Source organism: Dysidea avara, chromosome 3 (assembly GCF_963678975.1).
Source record: "Dysidea avara chromosome 3, odDysAvar1.4, whole genome shotgun sequence".
Lineage (NCBI taxonomy): Eukaryota > Metazoa > Porifera > Demospongiae > Dictyoceratida > Dysideidae > Dysidea > Dysidea avara.
The window spans coordinates 9971182-9980702 of NC_089274.1; the positions used below are offsets into that span (position 1 = coordinate 9971182).

The 9521-nt window shown below is 38.9% G+C and overlaps 2 pseudogenes; one reads left to right on the forward strand and one right to left on the reverse strand.

Moving 5' to 3' along the window:
* Window positions 1-2381: 2381 nt before the first annotated feature.
* LOC136251710 (arylsulfatase B pseudogene) lies at window positions 2382-4033 on the reverse strand (annotated as a pseudogene).
* Window positions 4034-4304: 271 nt separating this feature from the next.
* LOC136248309 (arylsulfatase J pseudogene) lies at window positions 4305-6399 on the forward strand (annotated as a pseudogene).
* Window positions 6400-9521: the final 3122 nt, after the last annotated feature.

Below are 9521 nucleotides of genomic sequence, written 5' to 3' on the forward strand. Positions count from 1 at the left end.
CCATTTTAGATAGTTTTTAAACCGAGGTTGTCTGTATCAGGCGAGCTCCAGAAGGGTGGGAGGCGGGGGCCCTGGAAGGCGGGCAAGATGGTGTTCAAAAATTGAAAAGAGACGTGCTGGGATGAATTAGGCCAAGTTATAGGCCATTCAGCGCTCAGAACTGGCTAAAATGAAAGGAAATTTACAGCACAGGTCATTGTCCAACACCACAGAGCTGTACAGCCACACACAGCCATCTCCTGGTTGGCCAGGGCTCCATCAAGACCCCAGACCACTCGTACGGCTCGCCACTGTGCTCTAGAAAAGCAGCCAGCAAAAGCAGACCACTTTACTCTGGTCGACTGTGGTAGTGAAACTTGATAGTGCATTCATTAAGCTTTGTGTTTGTGTGAAAAAATCAAACTTCCTGTCTTGGGCGATAAGAACGGTTTTCGTAGATCCAGTCACATATAATACTACCTCCTATTCTCATTAATACATTCCAAGCATTCTCAGAAATCATTTGATTTCTTTGATGAAACTGTGTGATCTCCTCTCCTTTAATATAGCGACACTTCACAGGATCGATAGTGGGTTTTAGTTTTTGTAAAGTGAGCCAAGGCATAGATCATGGACTAGGGGAAGAAGATAGTTCATTGTTTTAATGAAGACGGTCACAGGTTAGTTTATATTAAACATGTTACATTCAATAGTCACGTGAGGATGTCCCACAGACATTGGGTGTAGCGCTTAATTGATTTGGCCATTGGTGTTAACAGTATTCACTACTTTAGTTTATTCATGGCTAGTAAAGTAAGTACTTTAGTGTAGTTGAATCGTCTTTGCATTGCCGTTTTGACACCTGGCGCGATGTCACACACGCGTAGTGACTGGGCGTGGCGCTTAATTGGCTAGGCCATTATAGCGCTGTAAACATATTCACTGCTTTAGTTTATTCATTGCTAGTAAAGTAAGTACTTTATAGTGCACTTAAGCTTCATTATGAGCTGTTCAGCTCGTATTTGGGCTTCCTGTGTTTAATTGCGTACCCACAATCGAAGCGATCTGCATGCTTGTGACGATACACTTACGTTCGGCCACTTGTCGTTGCTCTTACTACGTTACCCACAATCGAAAGTCACATGGTCCCATATAAATACACTCGCAAAGCATTCCTACAGTTTCCATGTACACTTGCAGGTGATTCACTGGCAAGTGGAATATATTAGTTGTAACATGGGCACTTGTGATTTGCCTGAAATATACACACTCGGGCTGCGCCCTTGTGCTCGTGTGTATTATATACTTATACAACGGCCACGAGTGCTCTGCCTGATATAAACGCACGAGCCGGCCTGAGGGCCGTTAGGCCCGAAGGCAAGTGCGTTTATACGGGCAGAGCGCGAGTGCACGTTGTATAACTGTTATGTACCACTCACCTAATAGGTGGGGAGAGTCTCACAAGACAGCTGTAACACTTATAAAGGCCAGGTTTCTAACATCGATTGTGGGTAACCAAGCTGGACGTTGCGATGACGTTCCCCCTGCAGTACTGCAGCCACCTGAGATATTGAAAGCTAGTATGCTATCGGTTATATCACTAACCTGCATTCGTTGTTCGACTCTCATCATGTAGTGCTCAGCATGCCAGCGTGATCACTCAATCGCCATATAGACTAAGCGCCAGACTAATCGCCATAGTGATTCCCTCGAGCGAAAAAAAGTAGCTAAATAGACGTTTTAAGTAAACAAAACCCAACCACTAAACGATACTAGTCTAATTCTTACTATTCACACTGGCTAAACTCGAATCTGGTGGCATGACAAAACTGGTTACCACAATCGAACGTAAAGGTTAGTATTATTTAGAATATATTTGTTTTATTGAGTCATTGTCGAAGTGGACTACAGTTTAATTTGGGCTAAGATGGCACCAGACTAGTAAGGTGTATAAGTACGTTTATATATATATGTAGACTAGAGTTGTGGCCACCCGTGTTGGCTTTATCGATCGCCATTGGCTGCTTGTAAACATTATACGTATTGGTGACGTTATGGCCCACAATCGACCTTTACATGTCAGGCTATAAAAGAATTCGAGTGATCTGTGAAGTGTCCTTCCACCTATTAGGTGAGGTGTTGTAGTAGTCTTCGCCACCGGCACTTGTGCTATGCTGCATAAAACCGCAGCCAGTGCAATATCTGTATATTGCATTGCGGTCAGTGCATTATAACTTATAATGCACTCGTTGTGGTCTACAAAACCGCAACCAGTGCGTTATAAGTTATAATGCACTCGCTGCGGTCTGCAGCAGTGCAATATACAAATTATGGCACTGGCGATGCCTTTGAACTGCCCACGCAGAGTGGTACATATTTCAGGCAAATCACTCGTGCCCATGTTACAACTACTACATATGAATAAATAAACAAAGAGTACATTATAATAGGGAGGGTTACACATTGATAGCTATAAACCTAATGGAAATAAAGTACAACCTACGTATATGTACTAGAGTTATTACAAACCATGCATAAAATGTGGTGGGTAGCATTAGTAGCTCAATCTATAGCACATGAAGTCAGTCTTGCCAAGGTGTCCAAACACCACCAAAATTAGTAGGATTTGATTTAGGATCAAGGTGTGGAGACAATTGTTCAATGTGTGTAGAGTTGTAATATTCAATCCGCTCTTTCAACTGTTTAACTATGTCTGGACGTTGGTCTGCAACATTGTTCCTCTCATTTGGATCTTCTTTGATATTAAATAGCCACGTGAGGGATGGAGTATAGGGACCATAATCTATTGTGCCATTCAAATGAACCCAGCCATCAGGGCATCTGTTCACTCCTTTTAATGGAGTTAAACTGCAGTTTGGTTGACCTGTGATAAGCTTCCATTGGCCAACCCTCATAGCTGCTTGACCAATAAACCCTTGAACTGGAGGATCTAAGTTTATCAGTAGTTCTTTACGAGGTGTCTGAATATCTCTTGTAATAGCTGGCCACACATTATATCCATCTAATTTCCATTTGTTTCTGTCAAGCTCTAATCCTGCAATACCTTCTACTATTGTTGGTAGCCAGTCACTCACATGAATTAATTGATGATTATCATAGTTCAGTTTTGGTAACTTGGAGCCCCATACAAATCCTGTACCACGAACACCTCCTTCAAACATGGTAGCCTTATTACCTCTCAGTGGCCAGTTACTACTACCATATGCTGTTTGCCCTCCATTGTCTGTAGTAAATATAATTATAGTGTCATCTAATAAGTTCCTTTCTTTTAATCTTGTAGTGATGTTGGCTATTCCTTCATCAGCTGCTTGTAGCATTCCACAAAATATACGTCGACTATCATAAGGTATGGATTGACATGCAGGATCATTGATGTAATTATCTGGAACTTCCAAAGGCTCGTGTACAGCTTGATAAGCACCATAAATAAAGAAAGGTCCCTTTTCAACATTATGATCAGCAATCACTCTTTCAATAGCCTCAGTAAATAGAAAGGTACTATATGACCCATTTTCACTGGTAACTGGCATAGTATTGTTCCTAAAGTCTATCCCACCTTGAACAGTATGTTTGTAGTAGTCCTCAGCACCATCATAGTAACCATAAAAGGTATCAAATCCCTTGTATGTTGGAGTGTACTCCCATTTAAACATGCCAAGATGCCACTTTCCTACACAATGTGTAGCATAACCACCTTTCTTCAACTCGTTTGCAATTGTTGTCTGATTAAGTGGCACACCAAAAGGATGTCCATTTGCAATTATCGACTTGGCCAGCCCTATGTGATAAGGATAACGACCAGTCATTATCGCAGATCTTGTGGGCGAGCATACTCGTTGAACGTAGTATTGCTGCAAACGAATTCCTTCATTGGCGAACTTATCGATGGTCGGTGTTTTGATGTCGGATCCTTTGTAGCTGGTATCGTTCCATCCCAGATCATCAATGACAAACATCAATATATTAGGCTTTGCAGCATTGTGCTGTTGGACTGAAGTTGATAATAAAAATAAAATGACTTTCCCCAACATCGTAATTACCACCTTCAATACGTAATTTACGTATAGCCACGCCTTTAGTCTGGCAGTAGCTGTTGATTGTGGAGAACATTCGGGAGAACGCATACACTGTCAATTATGTAGTAACACTAGCTATAGCTGAAGAAAGAGCTCATCTCATAGCTATACTTATCGCAAAATATGTAACAATGCCAACAGATCTTAAGACGTGAAAAATCTCGGCGTATTCAGTGCTATGCCGTAAATTATCGCGTAAATTATCACGTGTTCTTTTGCAGAGCAAGAATGATTACTTTGATTTTCATATCGTTCTTAAGTTGGAACGGAGTGTTTGCAGCTTCAAAGCCTAACATATTGATGTTCGTCATTGATGATCTTGGATGGAACGATACCAACTACAGCGGGTCCGACATTAAAACACCCAACATAGACAGGCTTGCCAATGAAGGAATCCGATTACAGCAATACTACGTCCAACGAGTATGCTCTCCTACGAGATCTGCTATAATAGCTGGTCGCTATCCTTATCACATGGGATTAGAGAAAGTAGTGATTTCTGATGGACAATGCCGTTAAATCAAACTACCATTGCAGATGAGCTGAAGAGAGGTTGCTATGCTACACATTGCGTAGGCAAGTGGGATCTCGGTATGATGAAATGGGAATACACTCCGACATACCGGGATTTGATACATTTTATGGGTATTACAGTGCGGCTCAGGACTACTTTAACCACAGCGTAAGAGGTTATGTAGACTTTAGGAACAATACTAAGCCAGTCACTAATGAAAACGGATACATATAGTACTTTCCTGTTTACTAAAGCTGTTGAACAAGCTATTGACCAACATGGTAGTGATGAGAAACCTTTCTTCATTTATGCCGCTTATCAATCTGTCCATAAACCACTAGTCTCCCCAAAGCTGCATTGATTATCCTGCGTGTAAATCAATACCTTATGACAATCGTTGCATATTTTGTGGGATGTTACGGGCAGCTGATGAAGGAATAGGCAACATTTCTATGAGATTACAACAAAGGAACTTGTTAGACGACACAATAATTATATTTACCACAGACAATGGAGGGCAGACAGCAGCAGGTAGTAGTAATTGGCCATTGAGAGCTAATAAGGCTACTGTATTTGAAGGAGGTGTTCGTGGTACAGGATTTGCATGGGGCTCCAAGTTACCAAAACTGAACTATGTGTCTATGATAATCATCAGTTAATTCATGTCACTGACTGGCTACCAACAATAGTAGAAGGTATAGCAGGATTAGAGCTTGACAGAAACAAATGGAAATTAGATGGATATAATGTGTGGCCAGTTATAACAAGAAACACCCAAACTCCAAACTCCTCATAAAGAATTACTGCTAAACTTAAATCCTCCAAGTGAAGGTTTCATGGGCCAAGCAGCAATCCGAGTTGGTGATTGGAAGCTTATTGTTTTGTTTTGTTTTATTGTATTTTTTTGTTTTTTTTATTATTTTTTTATTATTTTTATTTTTATGTTTAAATAATAGTTACAATACAAATTACTCTACAACTAAACTACAAACACAATTAATTACAACAGGGGTTTGGGGAAAGGAAAATCAGAGTCCTCACACTACAAAGCCCAGTACCATAAAATCATACGGGCATTGTTCGTCCATAAAGAAACTGAAAGTTGTTGTAACAAATGTTTACGAGCCTGTTTGGTTGATGCACCACTTCTGGCTGTGGTGCGTTCAGCGATGGTACGAAGGGTTTGAAGTGCAAATGGTGACCAAAAACCAAAAGTTTCTACAACAAGTGGGACAAAGTCACACCCCGCCTCCTCTACAGCATCTTGATGTCTCTGGTCCTTGGCTAACTCACCAGCTGCAGCAGCTACCCCAGCACAAGAAGAAGAAAAAGAAATGTGAGAAGGCTGGGTAGTGCTACGAACAGACACATCAAAATAAGTTGGACGACCATGCTGAAAATCAGGGTGGTACACATCACCTGGACGAGAATTATCTTCATAAGAAACACGTTGTTCCTTCAAAACTCCTGAGTGACTCTGGGACAAAGCATGACAAGCTTATTGTTGGTCTTCCAAATTGTAGTTTAAGGCCAGAAAAAACAGGAGATGGTTGTCCTGATGGTTGGGTTCACTTGAATGGGACAATAGAGCCTCCTCCATACACTCCATCCTTCACATGGCTATTTAACATTAAAGAAGATCCGAATGAGAGAAAAAATCTTGCAAGTGAGTACCCTGAAATAGTGAAACAGTTGAAAGAAAGGTTAGAATATTACAATTCTACTCATATTGAGCAGTTAGATCCTCTGCATGATCCTAAATCTAATCCTGCCAATTTTGGTGGAGTATGGACACCATGGCTAGATTAATACTTAAAGTGTGCCTTACAATACTGCATTAACTTTGTTGTTTGACTAGTAAGCAAAGCATTGAGCTTTGGCTATAGTGTTTCTAAGTAGCTATGTGGTTATTTTATTGTAACAGGTTTTTGTACACCCACATGATCATGAATGTTTACATTTGTCAATGTGATTTAGTTCAGCAACATGGTATTTTTTGGTTAACACAAACACCAGTCATCTGCTGTTTTGTTGGAGACGGCATACAGTATATGGAAATATTGTTCACCAAGGCTCTGATTAATCACAATAGTATGCATGCATGTATACCAATGCTAGGATAGAAATCATGCAAGCCATGTATACATAGCTCTATTCAATCAAGTAACACATTGCTACATTCCTAAATTAAAGTTGAGAATTAATTACATGAACTCTTTTTTGTAGGCAAAAAAAAACTTTCTGCTGTTCCTGTAGGTTTTAAGAATAATTTGTGTCAAAGATTAATTAGTATCCACTATAATAGCTTAATTAAATTTTCTTGGTACCGTGCCCTACATACAGTTTAGATAGCTATTATGATTTAATAATATACTGTAAGTAAGATTGTGTGTTAAGGGTTTTGGATGTTTAGTACATAAAGGGGCAACAATTATATTATATATTTTGCAAAAGTTAGTGTATGCAGTATAGCTATAGGGAGTGAATGCAAATCATAATGCACTTATGAAGAGTCTTATTGCAGCACATGGCCCATGGGTAATATATTATTGTAGCCCAATTAAAGTATGAAAGCAAAGTTATCCTACAAATCTAAATGATCTGTGCATGCATAATAATCTCAAGCTCTGCTTGGCTAATAATAACTCTCATTATAAAATACATTGTAATTATTAAAAGATAGTTATATACTTGGGCAATTGATTTTGCCATCAAGGGCACGTAGCTTAAAAGTGTATAGTTGGTGTTGGATTAATACAAATTTAGTGCTTACAGCTTCACATTCACACTCACCAATCATGATGATAGATAAGTACATCAATGAAAAAATCATGACTCGTTGTAGCTACTGCTTTGCTGAACTATTATACTGTTGATGGTTTACATAGGTTTGCCAGCATTTGTATTGTTGACTAGTTGTGTAGCTAGATCATACCTTCATTTTAAGTAAACACTGGGTACTTCAGTTCATCTATTATAGCTACTACAGTTAAGTTATGTGTATCTCTAATCAGGTTTCAACTTACATGTTGCTTTAATTTCCCATGGCCATCTGGCATCCATATTTAGTAAAAGACGTCAATAACCTTGAACATCTTCAGAGATGAGCCACGAAGTATATTCTGAACAATAATATTACATTTCCAACTAAATTCTCAAACTAGAGCTTCCTTCATTATTGTACACCTCAGATACCATGTTTTTCATCAAATCTATCAAAAATCCAACTAAAGTAGTTTTAATATCAGTTCCTTTTCTACCAGTGCCTTCAAATTACATTACAATCCCTGTACTATGCACAAACAAGCAATAACACTTTTACTTTGTGAGGATCTGTCACTTATGGAATGCCCTTCCCCATTAACTGACATTAATCTGTCTATTGACACTTTTAGGAATAAGTCACATTTCTGGAATCATTTTACTTGTAACTTTGACCCCTTCAATCCTTATACACACTACCTTTGTCTCTTTAGTTGGTGTGTTATTGATTATTTCTCCATTAACTACACTAGTATATAGTGGCAGAGTCCCCAAGATTAGCTGAAGTGTGCACTCTTTCATAAAAGCATGAAACTTTCCACATAAATAGTATTCTTCATGATAGCTACATATTTTTGATATGGTGCTACGATCAGATTTGACTTTTGTGGCCATTTTTGCACAGAACTTTGACCATTTCTGTCTTTATCTCCCTAGGATTTAATTGATGTGTTAAAGCATAGTACCAAAGTAACAGTCTTGTTGAACAAAACAACTTGGTTTTATTTGAAGGAAGTTAATAAGTAATTCCATTTTTGAAGTTATGATCACTTTTATTAGCTGCGTTATTCTTGAGTTTACCTGCCATAAATTACCCATGGGGAGGTAAATTATCTCAAAAATTCGTGGGTAATACAAATGATCATAACTTTGAAATTAAATCACCTATTAAGTAGTATTAACTACTATCTAAACAAAAACAGCCAAGCTGTAAAAAAAGGTGCAGCCCCCAAAAAGGCCATGGTGAAAAAAGATGTGAAATCCAAGGTGGCGGCCAAGAAATGGCTGTGATGGTAGTTTAATGGTTACATTTTAATAACGACAATTCAGGTGAATTTTGTGCCGCTTGGTCTTGGCACCAAATTCACCTGAATTGTTGTTATTAAAATGTAACCATTAAACTACCATCACAGCCATTTCTTGGCCGCCACCTTGGATTTCACATCTTTTTTCACCATGGCCTTTTTGGGGGCTGCACCTTTTTTTACAGCTTGGCTGTTTTTGTTTAGATATCACTTCTTTTTGTATTTGTATACTGCAAAGCCGACCTATGGCTGGCTTTGGGGCTTTTTTAACCCATGTGTTTTTTTCTTTACTACAGGAAGAAGAAAAGAACTTAAAGAAGAATTTTAGTACTTCAATTATTTTTGATTTTATTAGTAATTATACAAATTATATACATATATTTATTACATGCCCATTATTCCCCACAGGATATTTTTTTGCAGCTGATCTCTCTACTGGGTGACTTGAAATGTAGCTGAACTATATACAGGATGGTTTCTTTGTAGCTGAACTCTCTACAAGGTAACCTCTTCTAGCTGGTCTCTCTACAGGGTATTTTGTTTCTAGCTGAACTCTCTACAGGTGATTTGTTTGCAGCTAAACTCTCTACACGGTGGTGTCTTTGTAGCCGAACTCTCTACATGATGGTTTCTTTGTAGCTGAACTCTCTATAAGGTGACTTCGTCTAGCTGAACTCTCTACAGGGTGATTTTTTTGTAGCTGAACTCTCTGCAGGGTGATTTGTTTACAGCTGAACTGTCTACATGATGGTTTCTTTGTAGCTGAACTCTCTACAAGGTGACTTCATCCAGCTGATCTCTCTACGGGGTGATTTATTTCTACCTGAACTCTCTACAGGTGATTTGTTTGCAGCTAAACTCTCT